The sequence below is a fragment of the Triticum aestivum genome, chromosome 7D (genome assembly GCF_018294505.1).
Source record: "Triticum aestivum cultivar Chinese Spring chromosome 7D, IWGSC CS RefSeq v2.1, whole genome shotgun sequence".
Taxonomy (NCBI): Eukaryota; Viridiplantae; Streptophyta; class Magnoliopsida; order Poales; family Poaceae; genus Triticum; species Triticum aestivum.
Genome location: NC_057814.1, coordinates 527,181,487 through 527,198,070, shown reverse-complemented (window position 1 = coordinate 527,198,070; position 16,584 = coordinate 527,181,487).

The window sequence follows — 16,584 nt, the reverse complement described above, 5'->3', positions numbered from 1 at the left end:
CAACTTAACAGGTGTGTGTGATATGCGGCATACAGTTCACATAGATGAACTGTTTGAGATGAGCCAAAAGAACACAAATGATTCGTGTAAATAGGATGTGTGTGATACGCGGCAAACAGCCCACTCGGATGAACCGTTTGTGTCGTGGACTTAACATGGCAGATGCCCTAGCAAAAGGGCTTAGGTGTGGAGCCATCGCAACTAGGTTAGCTTAAAAGGGGTTAAACGGGACAAAGGACACAGAGAGTTTACCCAGGTTCGGCCCCTTTCAATGAGGTAATAGCCTACTCCTACTTTAGGTTGTATTGCTTGGGCTTCGATTACCAGGGAGCGAATACGCTTGACCTAGTTCTCGATCGATTGTTCCTTGAGTTAACCCGCCGCCGGGTCACCCATTTATATACAGCTTGATGCCGGCGGCTTACAAAGTCCCGGCCGGCTCATACAAGATGTGTCTGGCTTGGTATCTAACTAAGCTTGCCTTACAATACAAGTCAAACATATGGCGGCTCACACCCGTGGGCCTCAAGTCGTCCCCGGGTCTTGGGCCTTCAATAAGCTTGCTCTATGAACCGCCATCTTCATATCTTCTTGGGCCTCTTCATCTTAAAGCCGCTAGCGGCATGACCCGGCCCCTCCTGGGCGGGTCATACCCAGTAGTTATATCCCCAACATTAGGCCCTAGGTTGATTTGAACTTGTTCACATCAATCTTCAGTATTTGACTTAGTAGAATCTTCCATCGTCAATTCTTTACCATTTCATTGTAACTCGCCGTGACATCACATCTCAGAATTGTGTTATCCCGCCATGACGTCATCTCACTTTAACTTCGCACAAAGCCCAGAACATCTCAATAGATTTTTATCTTTAATGGACCTCCCAAAAATCGAGGCGTCCGTATAGCCACATAATTATTTTTTCAGCCTCCTCGATTCCCGTGCATGCCATTTACCCATCTCCTTATAAATAGGGACAGGGGGCCCCTGGTTTCACTTTTATCCCTGCCTATTCTTCTCCTTCCTCGGGACGACCGACGCTTCCGGAGCTCCGCCGCCTCCGTCGACTGCATCAACCTTGGCCGTTGCATCATCCCGACCTTGACCAGAACACGGCGGTACCCCTCCGCAGTTCATCAACATCTCCAGGTACATACTTCGACTCGTATCAGATCTGCGCTAGGGTTTGTTTAGTTCATCGGAGTTCATCGCCGTTCTCCCTCTGGCTTCTTTAGATTGCATAGCTAGATCTAAGCTCGATCATCAAAGATATGCGGTAGTAGTTTCAGCATTTATTTTAATAACAAAAACATCCCTTTTGTAGAAGATCTCATCTGAGCACATGAACACTTCTGCCGCCGCCACCTTAGGTTTAAAATTTATTTGCATTTTCTGAACTGCTGTAGATCCAAAATCATAGCACCAATCTGCAGAACTTGTTTGTCCATCACTTAGTAAAAATTTACTTTCCAATCTGCTGTACTGCAATCATGGGGGCGACTTATATGATAAATCATAACCCACCATATACCATTAGTCCCCTTGTTAAGCCGCCAATATTCGCTCACAATCCATATAACCTGGCACAATCTTCTGGTTTAATCATGTCGACCTTTGTAGCACTTAATTTTTGATCACTGGTCGGCTTAGCATCGCAATCCTTAACGCAACAATATTTTCCTTTGTAGTCAAAAAATGTCTAAAGCCAAGATCGTCACTTCATGCAACTGGGTCGTTTCCCGGGTCACCGAGGAAACATTGAACGAATATGTTCAAACGGGCGTCTTAGCCAAAAAAATGTCATCCATTGGAGGGTCCCAGGCACAGAAACCCCTCCTGAGCCCAAGGAAGGTGAAGCAATTGTCTTTACTGATCATCTGCTCCGAGGTTTTACCACTCCCGGCTCAAAATTCTTCCGCGGCGTGCTGCACTTTTTCAAGCTCCATCCTCAAGATATCGGGCCCAATTCCGTTTCAAACATCTGCAACTTTCAAGTGTTCTGCGAGGTGTACCTTCAACAGGAGCCCACTGTAGAACTATTCAGGGAGTTTTACTATTTAAACTGGCAGACTGAGTTCACAGACGGGGCCAGCCTAGAGTTAGGTGGCATTTTGATTCAAAGGCGGAAAGAAGCCACCTTCCCAGCCGCCAAACTGCCCAGTCATCCCAAGGACTGGAACCAAACTTGGTTTTACTGCCAAGACACTTCTCCAGAAAGGGGAGAATCCTCTGCCGGGTTATCGTGAAAAATGGCTTAGCAACAGGCACCCTCTGCCAGAATGGATTAGCACAGAAGAACGGGCCAAATATATGCCCATCTTTTCAAAGATCAGAGCCTTAATGGCTAACGGTTTGACTGGAATCGACCTAGTCCGATGCTGGGTCGCTTGGAGAATTTTGCCATTAAGCCGCCGCTCCAGTTTAATGTGTGAATATACTAGCAATGTCAAAGACCCTCAACGCCACTGTCAGATAGAATTGAATGATGAAGATAACAATGATATGACCAAGACTCTGCTGAATGAGAGCTTGGAAGATTGCAGCAAGACCGGCTTAAGTCCTTTTTGCACCCTCAATAAACCTCCAGCTGTAAGTATTTGAAACAATTTCCGGTTTACTTAGTTAAAAACTGTCTTCTTACAATTATTTTAATTTCCGCAGACCGATTCTCCTTTCTGGAACAATAAGTTGCAAGATAAACCGGCCAAGAAGACCCGGACAAAGAATAAGGCTCTCCTGCCAAGAAGAAGACCACCCCCTCCGAGTTATTTAACTTGGATGATGATGAGTCGGAGGTAGAACTTGACTCCCTTGGCTCATTTTTTGTACATCTTATTGACAATGATCACTATCAGGATGACGCGGAAGGCAGCCACGCGGATGGTGAAGAGGTAACTATCCTTTCCTCCAACTCAGAACCTCTGCCAAGACAGAAAGTTCGTCAAGCGAGCCGAAAAGTAAGGTTTCTCACCCTTTAGCTTACTTGGATCCCAACTTTATTTTGAAGAAGCAACAGCATGAAGCTCGCCGCACAACCCGGAAACAGCGACGGTGGGATTCTATCCTCCGGCTTACCCAACACGCCGGCTCCTCGCAAGCGCCGTCCAGAGGTTTCACAGATTTCTGACTTAGCTTTCCCCAAGGCGGGTCTTTTTCGACAACCTCTTAACCCTTCCAATTCAAACTATCAGGGAAGCTCTCACTCTTCATCTGGCGATTCCACTGGGACTCAGGTTCCCCTGTTCAAGACTGTTCCTGAGTGAGAACACTTAAGCCTGCTTGCTTTAACACCTTACTCAATTGGTACACTAATCTCAGATGAACTGTTTTACTTTCAGTGCCATGGCCAAACCCAGCAAGAAGCTGAAGGTAAATAAGTCGGCCGAAGATCCCAAGGTTGCTGACCCGGAGAAACATACCATATCTGAGTCTTTGCCTCAAACTTCTGAAGCAGCCATCGATGATCCACAACCAGAAGAGCACCCTCTCACCAAGGATCCCATGAATGTTGACCCGGAGAGTGCTAAACCGCCCAGCCCCGCTCCGCCGGTGATGTCTACTATGCAACTTTATTCTTGTAGACACGTGTTGGGCCTCCAAGCGCAGAGTTTTGTAGGACAGTAGCAATTTTCCCTCAAGTGGATGACCTAAGGTTTATCAATCCATGAGAGGTGTAGGATGAATATGGTCTCTCTCAAATGACCCTGCAACCAAATACAAGAAATCTCTTGTGTCCCCAACACACCCAATACAATGGCAAATTGCATAGGTGCACTAGTTCAGCGAAGAGATGGTGATAAAAGTGTAATATGGATGGTAGAAATATATTTTTATAATCTGAATAAATAAAAACAGCAAGGTAGCAAGCGATAAAAGTGAGCACAAACGGTATTGCAATGCCTGAAAATGAGGCCTAGGGTCCGTACTTTCACTAGTGCAATCTCTCAACAGTGCTAATATAATTGGATCATATAACCACCCCTCAAAGTGCGATGAAGAATCACTCCAAAGTTCCTATCTAGCGGAGAACATAAGAATAAATTGTTTGTAGGGTACGAAACCACCTCAAAGCTATTCTTTCCGTTTGATCTATTCAAGAGTTCGTACTAAAATAACACAAAGCTATTCTTTCCATTCGATCTATCCTAGAGTTCGTACTAAAATAACACCAAAGCAAATTCATATTCATAATACTCAATCCAACACAAAGAACTTCAAAGAGTGCCCCAAGATTTCTACAGGAGAAACAAAGGCAAGAACGTGCATCAACCCCTATGCATATATTACCCCAATGTCACCTCGGGAATCCGTGAGTTTAGTGCCAAAACATATATCAAGTGAATCAATACGATACCCCATTGTCACCACGAGTATTCAATTGCAAGATATATATCAAGTGTTCTCAAATCCATAAAAGTATTCAATCTGATAACAACAAAATCTCAAAGGGAAAAACTTAATTCATCACAACAAGATAGAGAGGGGAAAACACCATATGATCCGACTATATTAACAAAGCCCGCGATACATCAAGACCGTGACATCTCAAGAACACGAGAGAGAGAGAGATTAAACACATAGCTACTGGTACAAACCCTCAGCCCCGAGGGTGGACTACTCCCTCCTCATCATGGTGGCCGCCGGGATGATGAAGATGGCCACCGGAGATGATTCCCCCCTATGGCAGGGTGCCGGAAAGGGTCTAGATTGGTTTTCGGTGGCTACAGGGCCTTGCGGCGGTGGAACTTCTGATCTAGGTTAACCCCCAGGGTTTTCAGAATATTTGTGAATTTATAGGGTAAAGAGGGGGTGCGGGAGCCCACCGAGGTGGGCACAACCCACCTGGGCATGCCTGGGCCCCCAGGCGCGCCCTGGTGGGTTGTGCCCCCCTTGGGGCACCCCCAGGTGCTGCTCCGGCCCATTGGTGGTCTTCTAGTTCATAAAAAATCCACAAAAGTTTCGCGGTGTTTGGACTCCGTTTGATATTGATTTCATGTGATGTAAAAAACAAGCAAAAAACAACAACTGGGACTGGGCATTGGGTCAATAGGTTAGTCCCAAAAAATGATATAAAGTTCCTATAAAATGATTGTAAAACATCCAAGAATGATAAAATAACAGCATGAATACTTCATAAATTACAGATACGTTGGAGACGTATCAGCATCCCAAGCTTAATTCCTACTCGTCCTCGAGTAGGTAAATGATAAAAGAAATAATTTATGAAATGTGAATGCTAGCAAAGTGCATAAGTTTGATTAGTGGTATTTCAATCACTTTTCGTAGCATCATAATAGCAATTCTTTCTTACAAAACTTGTCATGTTAAAGTAGCAACCAATTCACATGTTAAGGTTTAAACAATGAATTCTCTTGAAACTCAACAACCTATATTCTCAGTCACCAAGCAATTGTAATTCAACTTATTCAACAGAGTTTAAGTAAGAGCTCCACATACTCAACCATCTTATAGTCTTCTATGATTGCTAACACTCACCGCATACACATGAGCAAAATGTTTCAACCAGACACATAGAAAGATAGGGGCTTATTGTTTTGCCTCCCAACGTATTCACCTCAAGGGTGATGTCAACAATAATAACTCATGCTACCCATATCCAATTGGATATATGTGCCTAGATCTTTCCTCACCACATGATGCTTGCCAAAAGAGAAAAATAAAAAGGAATAGAGAGAAATACTTTGACTCTTTGCATGAAAGTAAATACATAAAAGTAAAAGATAGGCCCTTCGCAGAGGGAAGCAGAGGTTGCCATGCGCTTATTTGTTTGTATGCTCAACCCCTTAGTGCAAAAGAATGACATGTTATATTGCCCCTTATGATAGCAACCTTTATTATGCAGTCTGTCGCTTTTATTCTTTGCCATCACAAGTTCGTACAACGCTCAATTTTCTCTTACACTAAATGATCTAACACTTTTAGAAGCAATTTTTATTGCCTTTTTGCACCGATGACAACTTACTTGAAGGATCTTATTCAATCCTTAGGTAGGTATGGTGGACTCTTGAAAATAAGATTTGGGTTTAAGGGTTTTTGGATGCACAAGTAGTATCTCTACTTGGTGCGGAATTTTTGGCTAGCAAAGATGGGGGGCAAGCACCACATGTTGAAGGATCTATGACAATATAACTTCTATGTGAATATGAACAAACATAAACCATTACGTTGTCTTCCTTGTCCAACGTCAACAATTTTGGCATATAATATTTTGATGGTGGCTCACAATCACAAAAGATTTCCAAGATAGTGTATTTGCATGTGAAAGTTCTCTTCCTTATACTAATTATTCATGAATTGCTTGTATGACCAATATTGTGATTGTCAAGCTTCAAAATATTTCACTTTCTAAACCCAATGTGAAGCTACTACTAGGCATGATATGATTTCAACTTCATGACATTCAATTTATTCGACAATTTACTCATAGGATATAAGTGAAGCACAAGAGTGAATGATAAGCTACTCCAAAAAGATATAAATGAAGATCATGAGCATAATATTTCTTTCTCTCAAATTAATTTAAGTGAAGCAAGAGAGAATTTCTTAAAAAATACTAAAGCACACCGTGCTCAAAAAGATATAAGTGAAGCACTAGAGCAATTCCATAGAAAAGAGCTCGTTGACGGGATGTGAATGCCGCTTACCTAGCCTCCCTGGCAACTATTTGAGGGCTCTATTTTATTTAAAAACTTTCAGATCTAAGTAATTTTTTAAAACAACAAGAAAAAAAATGACATTCTAAGAATAGAACACATCATGTGAAGAAGCAAAAACTTAGGCTCAACCGATAGTAACCGATAATTGTTGAAGAAGAAAGGTGGGATGCCTACCGGGGCATCGCCAAGCTTAGATGCTTGAGACTTCTTGAATTTTATCTTAGGATGCCTTGGTCATCCCGAAGCTTGATCTTTTGTGTCTCCTTAATTCTTCTCATATCACGGTTTTCCTAAATCTCAAAAGCTTCATCCACACAAAACTCAACAAGAACTCATGAGATAAGTTAGTATAAACCAATGCAAAAACCTTATCATTATCTACTGTAGCAAGTCACTAAAATTATTATTCAACATTGCATACTAAATGCCTCTGCATATTTAATACTCCTATCCTCAAATAGAATCATTAAACAAGCAAACATATGCAAACAATGCGAACATAACAGCAATCTGCCAAAACAGTACAGTATGTAAAGAATGCAATAGTATCAATACTTATTCAACTCCAAAAATTATGAACAAATTACCAAACTGTAGAGAATTTATCAGAGATAATTTTTCAAAAAGTTTCAACATTTTATCACATTCTTACTTTTCTAGGGAATTTTTTCAACAGCGGTAAACTTTCTGTTTTCAAACAGCAACATGTAGACTTGTAAAATAAGCATAGTAAAGGCTACCAATGCCACTTTTATTGAAATAAAAGATGCAAAACATTATTATAAATAACAACAAGAAAATATTAACAAAATAAATTGACGCTCCAAGCAAAATACATATCATGTGACGAATAAAAATATAGCTCCAAGTGAGGTTACCGATATTATTGGGGAAGAAAGAGAGGATGCCTTTCGGGGCATCCCCAAGCTTAGTTGCTTGGATCTTCCTTGAATATTACCTTGGGGTGCCTTGGGAATCCCCAAGCTTAGGGTCTTGTCACTCCTTATTCTCCTCATATCGACATCTCACCCAAAACTTGAAAACTTCAATCACACAAAACTTAACAGAACTTTGTGAGATAGGTTAGTATGATAAAGAGCAAACTATTTCACTTTGGTACTGTTAAAGACAAGATTCATAATTGTTTCCACACAATTCCTACTGTATAATATCATTTCCACAATTTATATTGAGCAATATAAGCTATAGAAACTAGAAAACAAGCAACTATGCATTGAAAACAGAATCTGTCAAAAACAGAATAGTGTAATGATCTGGATAACTACCATACTTATGATACTCCAAAAATTATGAAAAAATTAGGACCACGTGATTAATTTGTATATTAAACTTCTGCAAAAAGAATCAACTTAAAATCACTCTTCTGTTAAAAATGAGAATTATTTTCATGAGCGCAAAAGTTTCTGTTTTTCAGTAAGATCAAATCAACTATCACCCAACATGATCCCAATGGCTTTACTTGGCACTTTATTGAAAGAAAATCAATAAAACATGATCAATAACACTCAAAAATAGTAGGTAAAAGTGTTGGGTTGTCTCCCAACAAGCGCTTTTCTTTAACGCCTTTTAGCTAGGCATGATGATTTCGATGATGCTCGCAGAAAAGATAAGAATTGAAACACAAAGAGAGCATCATGAATCACATGGCAAGCACATTTAAGCCTAACAAACTTCCTATGCATAGGGATTTTGTGAGCAAACAACTTATGAGAACAATAATCAACTAGCATAGGAAGGCAAAACATGCAAAACTTCAAAACTTTGAACATAAAGAGAGGAAACTTGATATTATTGCAATATATAAAAGTACAATTTCCTCCCTCATAATAATTTTCAGTAGCATCATGAATGAATTCAACAATATAATATCACATAAAGCATTCTTTTCATGATCCACAAGCATAGAAAATTTATTACTCTCCACACAAGCAAATTTATTCTCATTCATAGTGGTGGGAGAAAACTCAACAAAATAACTATCATGTGATTGAAAATTAAAATCATATGACAAGTTTCATGGTTATCATTATTCAATATAGCATACATGTCATCACCATAATCATCATATATAGGAACTTTGTTGTCATAATCAATTGTGACTTCTTCCAACATAGTGGAATCATCATTAAATAAAGTCATGACCTCTCCAAATCCACTTTCATCAATATAATCATCATAAATAGGAGGCATGCTTTCATCACAATAAATTTTCTCATCAAAACTTGGGGGACTAAAAACATCATCTTCATCAAACATAGCATCCCCAAGCTTGTAGCTTTGCATATCATTAGCATCATGGATATTCAAAGAATTCATACTAACAACATTGCAATCATGCTCATCATTCAAATATTTTGTGCCAAACATTTTATTGACTTCTTCTTCTAAGAATTGAGCACAATTTTCTGAACCATCATTTTCAAGAAAGATATTATAAAGATGATCAATAATATGATGCAACCTCAATTCCATTTTTATGTAGTTTTCTTTTATAGACCAAACTTGTAACGCCCACGATGCGGCTATATCTCCCACGTGTCGAGGCACGACTTAGAGGCATAACCGCATAGTGGTTTTGTCGCAAGAAGGGTCATCTTCACACAATCCCATGTAATGAACAAGAATGGGATAAAGAGTTGGCTTACAATCGCCACTTCACACAAAACTTAAATATAATTCATACATCATCCAAAATACATACATATAGACCGACTACGGTCAAAATCCAGATGAAAATAAGACAACCCCAAATGCTAGATCCCCGATCGTCCCAACTGGGCTCCACTATTGATCATCAAGAAAAGACACATAGTAACGACCACGTTCCTCGTCGAACTCCCACTTGAGATCGACCCCATCATCTGCGCTGGCATCGTTGGCACCTGCAACTGTTTTGGTAGAATCTGTGAGTCACGAGGACTCAGCAATCTCACACCCGCGAGATCAAGACTATTTAAGCTTATAGGAAAGGAAGGTGTAATGAGGTGGAGCTGCAGCGGCAATAAGCTTATATGGTGGCTAACATACGCAAGAGAGAGCGAGAAGAGAAGCAACGGAGCGGTCGTCATCTAGCAATGACCAAGAAGTGATCCTGAACTCCTACTTACGTCATACATAACTCAGACCGTGTTCACTTCCCGGACTCTGCCGAGAAGGGACCATCATGGCTACACACACAGTTGATGTATTTTAATTGGGTCAAGTGACAAGTTCTCTACAACCGGACATTAACAAATTCCCATCTGCCTCATAACCGCGGGCACGGCTTTAGAAAGATAATACCCTACAGGGGTGTCCCAACTTAGCCCGTCATAAGCTCTCACGGTCAATGAAGGATAAACCTTCTCCCGGAAAAACCCGATCAGTCTCGGAATCCCGGTTTACAAGACATCTCGACAATGGTAAAACAAGACCAGCAAAGCCACCCGAATGTGCCGACAAATCCCGATAGGAGCTGCACATATCTCGTTCTCAGGGCACACCGGATTGTCCAAGCTTCCGATAGGCCAGACCAGAGTTGCCCCTGGTGGCCACCGACGACTGACAGGTTGGACCAATACTCAGAGGAGCACTGGCCCGGGGGTTTAAAATAAAGATGACCCTCGGGCTCTAGAAAACCCGGGGGAAAAAGGCTTAGGTCGCAAATGGTAAAACCAAGGTTGGGCCTTGCTGGAGGAGTTTTATTCAAGGCGAACTGTCAAGGGGGTCCCATAAATCACCCAACCGCGTAAGGAACGCAAACTCAAGGAACATAATCCCGGTATACAGAAACTAGGGTGGCAAGAGTGGAACAAAACACCAGGCATAAGGCCGAGCCTTCCACCCTTTACCAAAATATATAGATGCATTAATTAAATAAGAGATATTGTGATATCCCAACATATCCATGTTCCAACATGGAACAAACTTCAACTTCACCTGCAACTAGCAACGCTATAAGAAGGGCTGAGCAAAAGCGGTAACATAGCCAAACAACGGTTTGCTAGGAAAGGATGGTTAGAGGCTGACATGGCAATATGGGATAGCAAGTGATAGGTAGCGTAGCATGGCAATAGAGCGAACAACTAGCAAAGCAAAGATAGAAGTGATTTCGAGGGGTGGTCATCTTGCCTGCAAGGTTCTCAGAGTTGTCGAAAGCTTGATCCTCGTAAGCATACTCAACAGGTTCCTCGTTCATGAACTCGTCTCCCGGCTCTACCCAAGACAAGAACACAAGCAACGGAACCACAATCAATCACGAGGAATGCACAAGCAACATGATGCAAAACATGTATGATATGCGAGATATGATATGCGATGCATATGCGTGCTCCGGAAGGAAAATGATGAACAAGGCAGTAACTTGGCAAACCAAGCATGCCACTGGAAAGATGATATGATTTCGGTCGAAATCGATATAAAGATCACCGGAAACGGATGCACGGTTTGCAAATGGCAAGCAAAACAAGAATGACATGAATCTGCGATTAACAGCACGATAGCACTTAAAATGCAACAAGTAACAATGCTACAGCACCCCAACATAGCAACAAAGCATATGACAGTAATCTACAGGAGATGTTTGTCAAAAGATGAACACTGAGCTACGGCTAGATCACAACATATCAAGCTCAAACAAGCATGGTAAAAGAGCAAAAGATAACAGGTTCACAGACTTAGTGAAATTACTGGACATGGCAGAAAACAGCATCAGGTAGCAATGTTCAGAGCACAAAATCAACATGCTACAGGAACTTAACATAGCAAAACAAGGCATGGTAGTATTCTGCTAAATGCATATGACAAAAGTCCCTTACTGACCACAAGCCAAAAAGGACCAGAAGATATGATGGCAAGCATGTAAACATAGCAAGTTTCGTTATCAGGTTTCAGACTTAGCGAAGAACAGAGCATGGCAGAAATAATAATATGAGGGCCTCTTTGTGAGCTTTATGCACTCACTATAGAGCAATGCATGACACGACAAGCATACCTACAGCAAGATGGCATGTTTATGAAGTTAACCATGGCAAGAACAAAAGCATAGCATGTATGGATCAACTACAATAAGCTTGGCAAAAATGAATATCATGTTAAGAATCTGCCAGAAATATTTTATAGCAAAAGTAGAGCAAGATTGTGTCATGCTATGGTACTCCATAATTGCAAATAAGGGCAGGAATGGATCAATTACTACAATAGCTACAAAACATCCTTACTGAATATCTCCAAAATATGCATGGATCTCTCTGTAGCATCAAGTTTATATGGCAACAAAATAACAGCAGACGAGGACTTAGAGAAATCATCAAGTTTACATGGCAACAAAATAACAGCAGACGAGGACTTAGAGAAATCACCAAGTCCCTGAAATCAGAAACATTACGGGGCCTAGTTTGCATGCTTGTGCTAGTCACCACAGAGATCACAAAAATACATGGCATACACCCTTGGAAAGATGGCATGGCATACAACAAAACACATGTAGAGCTCATGCCCATAAGATGCACAGATTAAATGATGCAAAAATAACAAATCTCCAAGTTCTGTTAAGAACCAGCAGATAACAGCAACTAGCCCTCTTTCAACAGAGATTTGGGCATCAAGCTGACCTCTAATGAACATGGTGAAATTGAACAAAACGTATAGCATCACGAGAGGAACAATTTGACATATTACACGCGCGAAACGGAGCTATACACAGTGAGTTATGCAATGAGGAACAGGGGCATATAATATGAAAAATGCAAAAAACTTAGGAAATTTGAGGGGGCTCGGGGTCAACCTTGCTACAGTACAGATCTGGATCCCGATCGGGGAGGCCGGAGGGCGTTGGGGAGGCGGAGGACGGCGGGACCGGCGCCGGAGGAGGAGGCCGGAGGGGGCGGCGGCGCCGGCGCGGGTGGTGGCGCGCGGCGGCGGCGGTTGGAGCCACGATGGCGGCGGCGGGCGGCCACGCCGGCGAGGCGGCGGCGCGGGCAGGCGGCAGCGCGGGCGCGGAGGCGGGCGGCGGCTCGGGCCCGGGAGGGCCCCGAACGGGCCGGCGGGCCGCGGCGTACGGGTGCGGGGACGGCGACACGTGGCGGCGCGGGAATGGCTGCGGTTGGCGGCGCGGTTGTGTCCGGCCGGCGGCGGACGTGTCCGGCGCGGTGCGAGGAGCGGGTTAGGGTTCGTCTGGGTTTCGTTTTTGGGGGAGATGCATATAAATAGGTAGAGGGAGCTAGGAGACTCCAAATGAGGTGCGGTTTTCGCCCACACGATCGTGATCGAACGACCTAGAGCATGGAAGAGAGTTTGGTGGGTTTTGGGCTGGTTTTTGAGGGGGTTTTGGCTGGACACATAAATGGACTTTGCGGATGCCCGGTTAACCGTTGGAGTACCAAACGACCTCCAAATGAGACGAAACTTGACCGGTGGTCTCCGGGTGGTATACTAGGGCCACTTGACAAGCCTCGGTCCATTCCGAGAAAGTTTGACACCCGCACATGAAAGAAAACAAGAGGGGTGCACCGGAGGAGATAGGAGCGCCGGATTGGAAAACGGACAACGGGAAAAATGCTCGGATGCATGAGACGAACACGTATGCAAATGCAATGCACATGATGACATGATATGAAATGCATGACATGACAAAATGCAAAACGAAAAACAAAACCCGACCACGGAGAGGATATCATAACACATAGCCGAAAATGGCAAGAGTCGGAGTTACAAATATGGAAAGTTACATCCGGGGTGTTACAAAACTAGTGATAAACAAGAAACTAAAAGATTCAATTGCAAGATCTAAAGATATACCTTCAAGCACTCACCTCCCCGGCAACGGCGCCAAAAAAGAGCTTGATGTCTACTATGCAACTTTATTCTTGTAGACACGTGTTGGGCCTCCAAGCGCAGAGTTTTATAGGACAGTAGCAATTTTCCCTCAAGTGAATTACCTAAGGTTTATCAATCGGTGAGAGGTGTAGGATGAAGATGGTCTCTCCCAAACGACCCTGCAACCAAATACAAGAAATCTCTTGTGTCCCCAACACATCCAATACAATGGCAAATTGTATAGGTGCACTAGTTCGACGAAGAGATGGTAATAAAAGTGCAATATGGATGGTAGAAATATATATTTATAATCTGAATAAATAAAAACAACAAGGTAGCAAGTGATAAAAGTGAGCATAAACGGTATTGCAATGCTTGAAAATGAGGCCTAGGGTCCATACTTTCACTAGTGCAATCTCTCAACAGTGTTAATATAATTGGATCATATAACCACCCCTCAAAGTGCGATGAAGAATCACTCCAAAGTTCCTATCTAGCGGAGAACATAAGAATAAATTGTTTGTAGGGTACGAAACCACCTCAAAGCTATTCTTTCCGTTCGATATATTCAAGAGTTCATACTAAAATAACACAAAGCTATTCTTTCTGTTCGATCTATCCTAGAGTTCGTACTATAATAACACCAAAGCAAATTCATATTCATAATACTCAATCCAACACAAAGAACTTCAAAGAGTGCCCCAAGATTTCTACCAGAGAAACAAAGACAAGAACGTGCATCAACCCCTATGCATAGATTACCCCAATGTCACCTTGGGAATCCGCGAGTTGAGTGCCAAAACATATATCAAGTGAATCAATACGATACCCCATTGTCACCATGAGTATTCAATTACAAGACATATATCAAGTGTTCTCAAATCCATAAAAGTATTCAATCCGATAACATCGAAATCTCAAAGGGAAAAACTCAATTCATCACAACAAGATAGAGAGGGGAAAACACCATATGATCCGACTATATTAACAAAGCCCGCGATACATCAAGATCGTGACATCTCAAGAACACGAGAGAGAGAGAGATTAAACACATAGCTACTGGTACAAATCCTCAGCCCCGAGGGTGGAATACTCCCTCCTCATCATGGTGGCCCCCGGGATGATGAAGATGGCCACCGGAGATGATTCCCCCCTCCGGCAGGGTGCCGGAAAGTGTCTAGATTGGTTTTCGGTGGCTACAGAGCCTTGCGCCGGCGGAACTTCTGATCTAGGTTAACCCCAGGGTTTTCGGAATGTTTGTGAATTTATAGGGTAAAGAGGGGGTGCGGGAGGCCACCAAGGTGGGCACAACCCACCTGGGCACGCCTGGGCCCCCAGGCGTGCCCTGGTGGGTTGTGCCCCCCTCGGGGCACCCCCCGGGTGCTGCTCTGGCCCATTGGTGGTCTTTTGGTTCATAAAAAAAATCCACAAAAAGTTCCGCGGTGTTTGGACTCCTTTTGATATTGATTTCTTGCGATGTAAACAACAAGCAAAAAATAGCAACTAGCACTGGGCACTGGGTCAATAGCTTAGTCCCAAAAAATGATATAAAGTTGCTATAAAATGATTGTAAAACATCCAAGAATGATAAAATAACAGCATGAATACTTCATAAATTATAGATACGTTGGAGACATATTAGCCGGCTCAGGAAACTGAAGACATAATAATTACTGGGACGGCTTATACAACACTAGGCAACCCCACCACTTTATCCAAGCACAACGCCAAAGAAGAATTTTCTGCTATCGATAAGGGCAAGTGGAAAGTGGACTTGGAAAGCTACACCCAGTTCAATGCTCAGGAGATTCATTCAGGTTGTCTAAACCGCCTTCACGCCAGCAGTGACTTTGAAGCCGGCTTGGTCAACCTCATGAAGGAGCATTTTGAGGTAAGCACTGCAATCTTCTCCATATAAGTATATCTTTGCCAGCCGCCAAGTCTACTGGATATGATAGAATTGAATATGTTGTAGACTTTAGATAGCCTTGTTAATCTTACATTCAGAATAAAAACGAGTATCCCCCAAGGGCCGGCTTAGGCTGCATAGCTGAAGTCGGGACTTCAAATTGTAGTTCTCAACTTCGCATATGTAGCTCCCAAGGGCCGGCTTAAACTGACAAGTTAAGCCGGTACTTCAAATAGTAGTGCTCAATTTTGCCCCAGTAGCCCCCAAGGGCCGGCTTAATCAGTATGGCTAAGCCAGGACTTATCACCAGAATTATGAAAAATATCCAAATACGTAGCCCCCATGAACCGGCTTTAATTAAAAAACATAGCCGGGCCAGTAGAGATTTTGTCTTCAAAAGAGCAACGTACATTAGCCCCCAAGTGCCAAGTAAAATACTTGTATTATGCTTGGGACTTTAAAAAAGATGATTATCCTTATGTCATACTACCTGCCTTTTTGTGTGACAGGTTGAATTGAATATGAAGGAATATGAAGTCACTAATCTGAGGCAGAACATCCAGACTCAACAAGCCGTAACTTCCAAGGCCAAATCAGAGCTGAAGACCGCTTTGGAAGATGTTGAAAAATTCAAAAGGGACTTCAGTGCTGAAAGAACCGGCTGGGATACTGAGAAGGCAGCTCTATTGAAAAGAGCAGAAGATGTCGAAGCTGCCCTTAAGCCGGTAACCGACGAGTTGCCCGGTTTAAAGCATCAAATCAACAACATGACAGCTGCCATCTTCGGTAAGTAACAGAATACCCCCATTTATATCATCAGTATATCACAATCATTGGCCGGTTTATCAATACCTTTGCTGATGCAGGCTCCAGAAGCTCCAAGCTGGGTCAAGACATGCGCATAAGGCTTAAGGCTGTGTATACCCTTGTGGAGCAGTTGTACACTAGTGCTCAACGGGCTATTTCTGCTATCTGCCATAAGAAGCAACCACCTTCCCTCATCAAAGAAGTGTTGGAGAAGCTGTCTGTGCTGCCACAAAGGGTTGAAGAACTAAAGCGATCAGCCGCCAGAGCCGGTGCCATCACCGCCTTGAGCTAGGCAAAGGCATGGCAAGCAGAACTTGACCCGGAAGAGATATCCACCGGCTGTCCCAGTTTAAAAGAGGATGGGTCTCCCTTCAGCG